Source organism: Crassostrea angulata, chromosome 6 (genome assembly GCF_025612915.1).
Source record: "Crassostrea angulata isolate pt1a10 chromosome 6, ASM2561291v2, whole genome shotgun sequence".
NCBI lineage: Eukaryota > Metazoa > Mollusca > Bivalvia > Ostreida > Ostreidae > Magallana > Magallana angulata.
The window spans coordinates 5,698,510-5,707,371 of NC_069116.1; the positions used below are offsets into that span (position 1 = coordinate 5,698,510).

Consider the following 8,862-nt stretch of genomic DNA (forward strand, 5'->3'; position numbering starts at 1 on the left):
AAAAAAGACATTCAGTATAACAAAATAAATAGTGCCTGTTTGGGAGAATAACAGTTGAAATTGACACCCCTCGAAAACCATTGTCAACCTCCGCTTCGCGTCGGTTGACAATGGTTTTCTCGGGGTGTCAATTTCAACTGTTACCCTCCCAAACAGGCACTATTTATATAATATTATTTCTCACCGAACAAATATAGAGATATATGAGGCAATCACGTGCTATGTTTAAACCAATGAAAGTGTGACGTTTCAGTCCAAGGAAATATATATATATATATATATATCCCTGGTGCGTTTTTAGGGATGTGTTGTATTTTTTATAGATTTATCTGAGTCTGATCTAATTGTACATTTCTCTATTGTTAAAGTCCCTTTTAATATAAAATGGGGAGGTATGTAGTGAAATGTACATTATTATGTTACTACTTGTTATGCAAATAACCTCTGACCCTGGTCCACTGCGTATTACAAAACCTGGAGCTCCAGTATTCAGCCCAGTCCCGTACGCTTACCAGTAAACACCTATCTTGTTGTATTGTCTGATGTACAGTGTACCATGTCTACGTCCATTGTTTGTTCGTCATAAGGTAAGGCTTATTGCCTTATGCACATGTACTGTATAATATGTTTACATAATATCGGTTTCACGACAATATCTACTCACCTGTATAACCTGTGTTATATACCTGTACGATTATGAGTACCGTTATGGCCGAGAAGCTCTCAGAGCCGACGATAAAACCGTTATATCTAAAGGATTCAGATATTTAATGCAAAGACAAAGGTCGGATCACAGACTTTGATCTTATGGAAAGTGTTACGACCGAAGAAGGCAATTCCTTACATTGCCTACAGCAGGATAGAAACCTGTGGCGTTTTTACCTGAAAGGCAAAGAAAGCAGGGACAATTTCTCTCTGACGGTTGCGAGATAAACAACATCTCCCTGTCCTTTTTTGAAACTAAACCGTATTCTTCGGGAAACCATAACCCAAATGAAAAAAAACACTTAAAATCCGAATCTGTGGATTACCGCTTTCGGTGTCCGACATTTCTGTGCTCGAACTTTTAGAGAATCTGAAATTAGATTTGAAAAGCAAAATCTTGTATGAAAAAATCAGACACCCAGTCACCAAAAGAATGACGACTGTTTTGAATGGTAACTGCTTCGTTTACATAGCACCACTTTCTCCGGGAACATCTCTTGCTAGAGTACATCACTGCGCTGGGCTAAAATGCCTCATTTTTCACTATGGGCAGCCTAAACATGAGAAAAAAATTATGTGCACCAACTGCTGGGACACATATCACGCCAGGAACAAGTGTAAAAACAACCCTAAATGCAAGGTGTGTTTGGAGCAAGACCATTCTCCAGGCGACCCGAAATGCAAATTTTATGAGCCCCAGCAACATGTGATTGCATTCAACGGAGAAGATAATGTACTGTCCAATTTCTTTCCGTGCGAGATCAATCTCTATGGGGTTTGTCACAAATCGGCAGAGCATGCCTTTCAATATGCTAAAGCAATGCAGTGTGGCGACCTCGATGCAGCCAAAACCATCCTAACAGCTGAAGATGCCCTATCTGCCAACGACTCAGTGACAAGGTCAGGATCAACGATCAGTGGTCCACTACCTGTGAAGCCGTCATGACCGAAGTGATCGAAAATAAATGCGTCCCAGTTCAGCAGTCCCGGGAAAAACTAAGATCGGTCAAACGAAACGTGGTGCTAGCTGAATCTACTTACAATGACACCTGGGGGACCGGTCTCAACAAGACAGGAACGGAAAATACTAAGCAGCAAGCATGGCCAGGTAAAAACCCCTTAGGGCATATCCTAAGCAAAATCGCAAAAAGGTACGAAAGCGCAAAAAGAGTGATCAATGGAGCAGTCCACAACTGAAGCAGAGTTCAAAACAGAGCAGCAAGCAGCGCGACATAGCGGTTATGCTCAGTGAAATACGCGCCCGTCAGCACGATTTCTATTCCGCATCCGGACGTGACCTCTCATCCGAGACGGATGGAGATGACGAGGAAACATAGATGCTCTCAAGGACTGATTCTTTTGAAACTCATGATTACGTTGTCGGATATGTTAGTACTTGAATTTCACTCATTATATTGTATTCTATTGACCTAGAGTATAGATATTATGGAAAAATTACAAATCCTTTCAGTTAATGTAAGAGGGCTTAACTCTGTTGAAAAACGTCAAAAATTATATGAATGGCTTAAATTATATCAGTGTGATGTTATCTTATTACGAGAGACCCATTTTATTGAAACAAATGAACTTAAATATAATGCCGGATGGCAGGGGAAAATTTTTCACTCATTTAGCGATTCGTCACACAGTAAAGGTGTTTCCATACTTTATCGAAAGAATTTAATTGTCGAAATATTAATTGATTAAAAGTCAATTGATGGTAGAAAAATATTATTGAATGTTGAATTTGATAATGAAATATTTACAATTGTCAATATATATGCACCTAATGATATTAACAAAAGGGTTGATTTTTTAAAAAGAGTGCATACATTTATTACGAAAAATTGTTTAAATGAAAACATAATTTTGTGTAGTAATTTTAACTGTCGTGTCAATGATAAACAAGATAAAAGTAAGAATTATTTGATAAACTTGTTAAAACAGCTTGATATGGTGGATGTTTGGGATAGAGAACATCCTGAACTGAAAGGTGACACACGGTGCAATGCCCAAGATATTCCTTTTAGTAGAATTGACTATTATATCTTTATGAGTAACAATTTTTGTTTTCAAGTAGATAATATTATAGTGAGAAATTTACCGGGTACTCATTCCCGGGCACAAGAATGAGTGATCTTTGTCATTTAAAGTTAATAATTTCTTGTGGTTGAAACTATTTTTCTTGTTTAATATGAGACCTGCAAAATAAAATTGTTTGTTTGGAATTGCCTCCTTCCTCATTGAAATATCCCCCGCTGATAAAATTTTATAAGCAAAAAATAAAGAGCTTTTTATTAATTATATGAAGAATTTTATTATTTTACCAATATGTAATTAGTTAAAAAACAAATTTGAAAAAGAATCTCTCTTTCCCTTCTGTGTCCAGAAACCTCTAGGCAGCAATTCTAAACAAATATTTTTTTTAAGGATGGCCTGAACTTTGTTACTTTGTGTTTATTAGGAAACCTTTATAATGGGAAAACAGCAAAGTTACAACTAAGTAAAACAATTATCTGTTCCAAATGTAAAGGGTAAGTCCTCCTGTTCACTCATACCAATATTAAACATATCCTCTGAATTAGGTTTTCTGTGCCCATACATGGCAGTGTTGAAAGTTGAGGCATTATTTTTTACTTTTCCATGTTTGCTGACATTAGTAAGATTTTGACGTTGAACTCTACATGTATTTGAATCAGGTTGAAATTGTGATACAAATATTGAATAACATTGTATTGAGGATCATGTCAAAAGTCAGATTCAGTTTATCCATTAAACTGGGGCTTAGGCCAAATATAAATATACTCCTGTTTCCTGTTGCCCGACCAACCCTTATTTTACCTTGTGACCCTAATAGATTGTATTTGATCATGTGTTGATCGGTAACTTTGCCAAAAGTTCCCCAGAAAGAGAAGTTGAAGTTATTCTGTCCTCTGAGTTCACAATTGTGTAAATTAATCTCAATGCAAAAGAATGATAGTAAACTTATCGAAAGACATTTTCACTGCTTGAATTAACCCTGTAGATTAATAACTCACGACAATCTTATCTTCAGGGGGTTATAAATACAGATGATGGACTTTTTTGGTCAGGTGACAGGAAAAGGGGATATATTTTTTTGGAGATATTGACTAGAGGCAAATGAGGCTTCAAGAAGTTTTTCATGCCGAAAAAATCAGAGAGAAACAAGACTACAGATGATAATGATTGAGGCATCACTAAGATGTCTAGGATTTGGTAATATTTATCATGTGCTGACTGTTGAGCCTTTAACTTTTTTATACTTTCATAAACATGAATAAATTTGAATGATGCATTGACCACTATTTTAGATATCTAAATTAAGTTATCAGTTTTAATTTGTATCTAAATTTTATGCCATTTTACAGTGCTGGTGGTAAACCAGGAGCCATGCAGAAATGTAGGACATGTAATGGGCGCGGTCTGAAGATAACGATGCGACAGTTAGGACCAGGGATGGTGCAACAAATGCAGTCAGTGTGTCCAGACTGTCATGGAGAAGGTAGAGTGTCACGTGTTAAACAAACAAGGCTTACTAGAGCATAAGTATTACCAATCCTCGGGAAATTCAATTTTTATTTTGAGGATCCTTGCCACCCAGTGATTTTATTTTCTATGATAGCATGTCACAATATGGTGATTTCAACCCACTGTGGAACTGTTTATATTGTCAAATTTAGATATATATCTTCAGAGTCCTGCACGTCCCAAGTTCATATAGCATGCAACAAGTTTTATGGGGTATAATGTTTTTTACCCTTCTGTCAGCCAGTCAGTCCTTCTTTTTGTCAGCGCACCTTCTCTTAAACCATTGCATGCACGTTGTCTTGTGATCCTTCCTAGGTATTTAGGACACAATGTGTAGAAATGCATATCAATAGGAAATTTTGATTCCATTAATTTTCTGGGAATTTCGGCCCTTGTGAACTTAGAATTTTGGCCATAAATTAAATTTAGTACATGTACAGATGATGAAAATATTTGAATATTGTAAACTAAATCTATGATATTTTGAATGTTTAACTTTATAGAAACTGAATGTATTTGTAATCTGTATGAAATTTAAAGTGGAGAGGTGAAATGTTACTTTGTATAAGATTTGTCCTTGTGTCCAATTTTCACTTAATTATGACCGTAGTTTGATCTCAAAATATGAATAATAATAAAATGGTACAAACCAATTTGTAAGATTATCTAATGAAGAACAATTACACGTGTTGCTCAAATGGTATGTTGTCATATTTATGTCATTGAAGGCCCTTTTTGATATGTTTGTTGACCATAATCTTTGTTATATAATGATGATAAAGGAATTGTCCTTTGTGATTGCAGGTGAAATCATTAATGAGAAGGATAGGTGTAAAGAACGTAAGGGGGAAAAAGTTACAAATGAAACCAAGATATTGGAAGTCCATGTGGACAAAGAAATGAAAGACGGCCAAAGAATCATCTTTAGAGGGGTGAGGGAGATCAGCTGGTAAGTTGTCATCACAGATGAAGCAGTCTGATAAGACCCAGAATTAGATTTATAACATTCACTTTTGTCCCAGAATGATCATGTAAATAAACTCTCATTCATATTTTCAATGATCTGAATTTCTCAAATGAGGAACGAATGTCTCAAACGTAAATATGAAAATGAAATTCATTTCTTTAATATATACAGTCTTGCATGTTCTGAACGTGTATTTAAAAGCAGATTCTTTTTTCGATGGCATTACCTTCTTTTTATTTTATGGAAAATGGATTAACTTAAGAATTGCATTGATGCTACCTTTAACTAGTTAACCATGGGATTGGGAACCTTAATTTCATTTTATATGCATAGTTCATTAACAACTTCTTTCTGTGTTTATGACCAAGTTTGCTTGTTTTTGACAGCCGGACATAGAACCAGGGGATGTGATCATTATACTGCAACAGAAGGAGCATGAACTGTTTACACGCAATGACAATGACTTATACTGTACAAACAACCTCTCTCTGACAGAGGCTTTGTTTGGTTTACAGTTCACGTTAAGGTCAGACGACACGTTCCTCAATTTTAGATAACTTTTTCCAGGAATTTGTTAATGGTTTACTACTACTTTGACAAGCTTTCTTGCAAAAAATTAGGGTACCTTACCAGGCATTTCTGCAAAATACTAGAGTATGCAATTTCCTATATAATCTTCTTGAAAATACACTTGAATTGCTGATATAATCAAAGTACTGAAGTACTGACGGGAGTTGATTTTATCGATTATCATATATTTTAAAATCAACTTATCTTGCGTGGCAATTAGTTTCTAGTCTGTATTAAAATTACGCACTTTTTTATAATATGAATTTTAATTAGACTTTTCAGACAAGAACTTAGAGAAAACCCCATATAAATCATGTGTAATATTCAAAGAAGATTTCAAACTTTGTATTAGTAATCGAAACAATTCTAAAAATTGTATGGATCCAAGCACTATTGATATTAAACTCCAGTCTCGTTCAACCAGACACTCGGCTGTCTCCGTTAAACTCTGACAAGCAAGAGAGCCTCTCTCTTTGTCGGAGATTTACGGAGACGGCCGAGCGTCTGGTTGAACGAGACTATATTAAACTCTGGCGTAGGAATACACGAGACTACATAAATATCTAAATTGTTCGTATTATATAACATCTGACTATTTTCAAAGTGTTTATAGATAAGTTTCCTTGAAAAACAATGCTTCAGTAAAAATAACGTCGAATTTTTCTATTATATTAAAGAACTAAGACTTGTCAGCGGTGATGATTTGTGCTTAGGTCCAAACACTGTTTCACTTTTGGTTTGCCAGAGTGACTGCATAGGAGAGTTGATTAAAATCAACTCCCAAAAATAAATACATCTACAGCAGAGAAATTCACTAAATTAGAACTATATCTCCGCCGGGGCGGGGGTTTGAACTCACGACCTCTAGAACCTATACGCTTCTGGCAGTGAGCGGCCACGGTTTTAACCACTCGACCATGTACGCATATAACCAAATTCAAGTTAATTTTGATCATTTTTAAAGTAATTAGAAAATTAATTTTTTTTTATTGGAACTCTTTATTACGAGGAGATAAAAAAAAGATTCTCGAGGAACGTGTCGTCTGACCTTAAAGCATCTAGACGACAGAGATCTAGTGATAAATAGTCCGCCAGGAGTAGTCGCTAGTCCAGGTAAGTCAAAGCTTTGATTGTTAGAGATCAATAAACATTACCGGGACTCAAGTTCGACTTTTGCACAAAAACATTTCTGTATAAATCTTAAATTTAACAAAAAAGATGGGAAAATTGAATTTTTAAATTTATTTTTTTAACAAATACAGATGCATTACAATTTAATTTAAAATGTCTTTTTTAGGGTCAGTACGATGTGTTGTGGGGGATGGAATGCCATTTTATAGGAATCCCTTTGAGAAGGGTAATTTCTTGGTTAGATTCGAGATCACATTTCCACCAGAGAACTTTGCCCCTCCTGAAGACCTACAGGTATGACACCCATATTATTTTATAAAGTTGTATACTTCAGCGCATATTTTCATTGCCATTAAATTTAACTTGATTCTGGAAATTATATTGTGGCAAATTTTTTGACAGAAACTAGAGAAACTGCTCCCACCAAGACCAAAAATAGAAATTCCAACAGGTGAAGATGTTGAGGAAGTGGATCTAGTAGAGTTTGATTAATCACGGAGACAAGGAGCCCAGCGGGAAGCTTACGACGACGATGATGACGACGACCATCCTGGTCATGGACCCAGAGTGAAATGTGCACATCAATAACGACGGGATGTTTTAGGACAACTTTTTAATTTTCTGTTCTGTTCTGATCGTTTTATTGTTTTTTTCGAACAGTTTTTCGTTTTCAGAAAAGATTTTGATTTTAAATTAGGAGGGGTTAAGAACACTGAAAATGCATTTTCTCAGAAAAAGGAAATATCATTAGCCGTTAATGCAGATAAAATTTCAAATGTTTCTTAATGTCTCCCTTTCATTGTAAAGGCTGATTTACCTCCCCTTTTGCTGAGCTTTCCATTGTACTAAAGTTGTTGTATTGAATTTTGTGAGCATTGTTTTATTATCATGGATATTGTTTTAAATCAGGTTTTGAATGACTTATTATCATAATATAGTAACGATATACAAGTTACCCAGTCTTGTTGTACAATAAATTTAGACCAATAATGGAATTCATTGGCCATCAGACTCAACAACTATATATACAGCAGCTCCTTCAAAAGACATTTGTACAATTTTACCATTATATGGCTAGTACACAGCAGTATGAAGTGAAATTGAAGTGAAGTTGCCTATTTACATTTGTATTTATTATCAAACTGTATAGTCCAATGTTATAAAGTAAACTTTGGTTAATGCTTTGAAGGCTGTGAATGGTACATCAATACGAGGCATCTTTATATTAAATATTAAAGGAGATTGTGGATGAAATTCTCTACACCAACATTTTGTAAAATCAAAATTTCAAGGGGAAAGAACACTGAATCTATGCTGATTATTGTTATATGTTTGGATCTACTGATAATATACATAACAGCTCCAATTAGATACTTTCCAAGAGTCTTTTGTATTTGTTTTGTATCCGATAATTGAACAATGAAGTATGTGCCTGTATTTTTTGTTTATAATTTTTTTTTTACCAGCCCACCTTAAACAGCCAAGGAATTGAGTGGGTTATATATGAATCGTTCTTTAGAACAGCCGAGAAGCACCACATTTCTATGTATGTCGTACATTGTACATTGTGACAATCCACAATGACAGTGTTGATAACTTTTAGAACAAAACAAATAAAAACAAATTTTTCTAACCATGTGCCGCATTTTTTTTATGTCTTTGATTACGGTAAAAGTCAAAAAAGGGTAAGTGTATGATTAGGCAATAAAAAGTCAAATCACATTTATTCTTTCCTTGATGCAATGGGAAAATAACTTTAAGGTGAGGCAGGATACAATTTGGTTGAACAATGATGTTAAAAAAAATATGGCATATTGTTTAGCATAACCTTTAACTAAGTTAGTCAGGGTTGTAAACCTCTGTAAAGTATTGTCCAGACAGTAATTTTCATTCTCTTTAAACCAATCCTGCTTTGGCTTTACTTTAAGGGTAGTGTAGTG

At 35.0% G+C, this 8,862-nt stretch overlaps 1 pseudogene; it reads left to right on the plus strand.

Moving 5' to 3' along the window:
- Positions 1-1,647: 1,647 nt before the first annotated feature.
- On the plus strand, positions 1,648-8,555 carry LOC128190923 (dnaJ homolog subfamily A member 2-like; annotated as a pseudogene).
- The last annotated feature ends 307 nt before the right edge of the window (positions 8,556-8,862 follow it).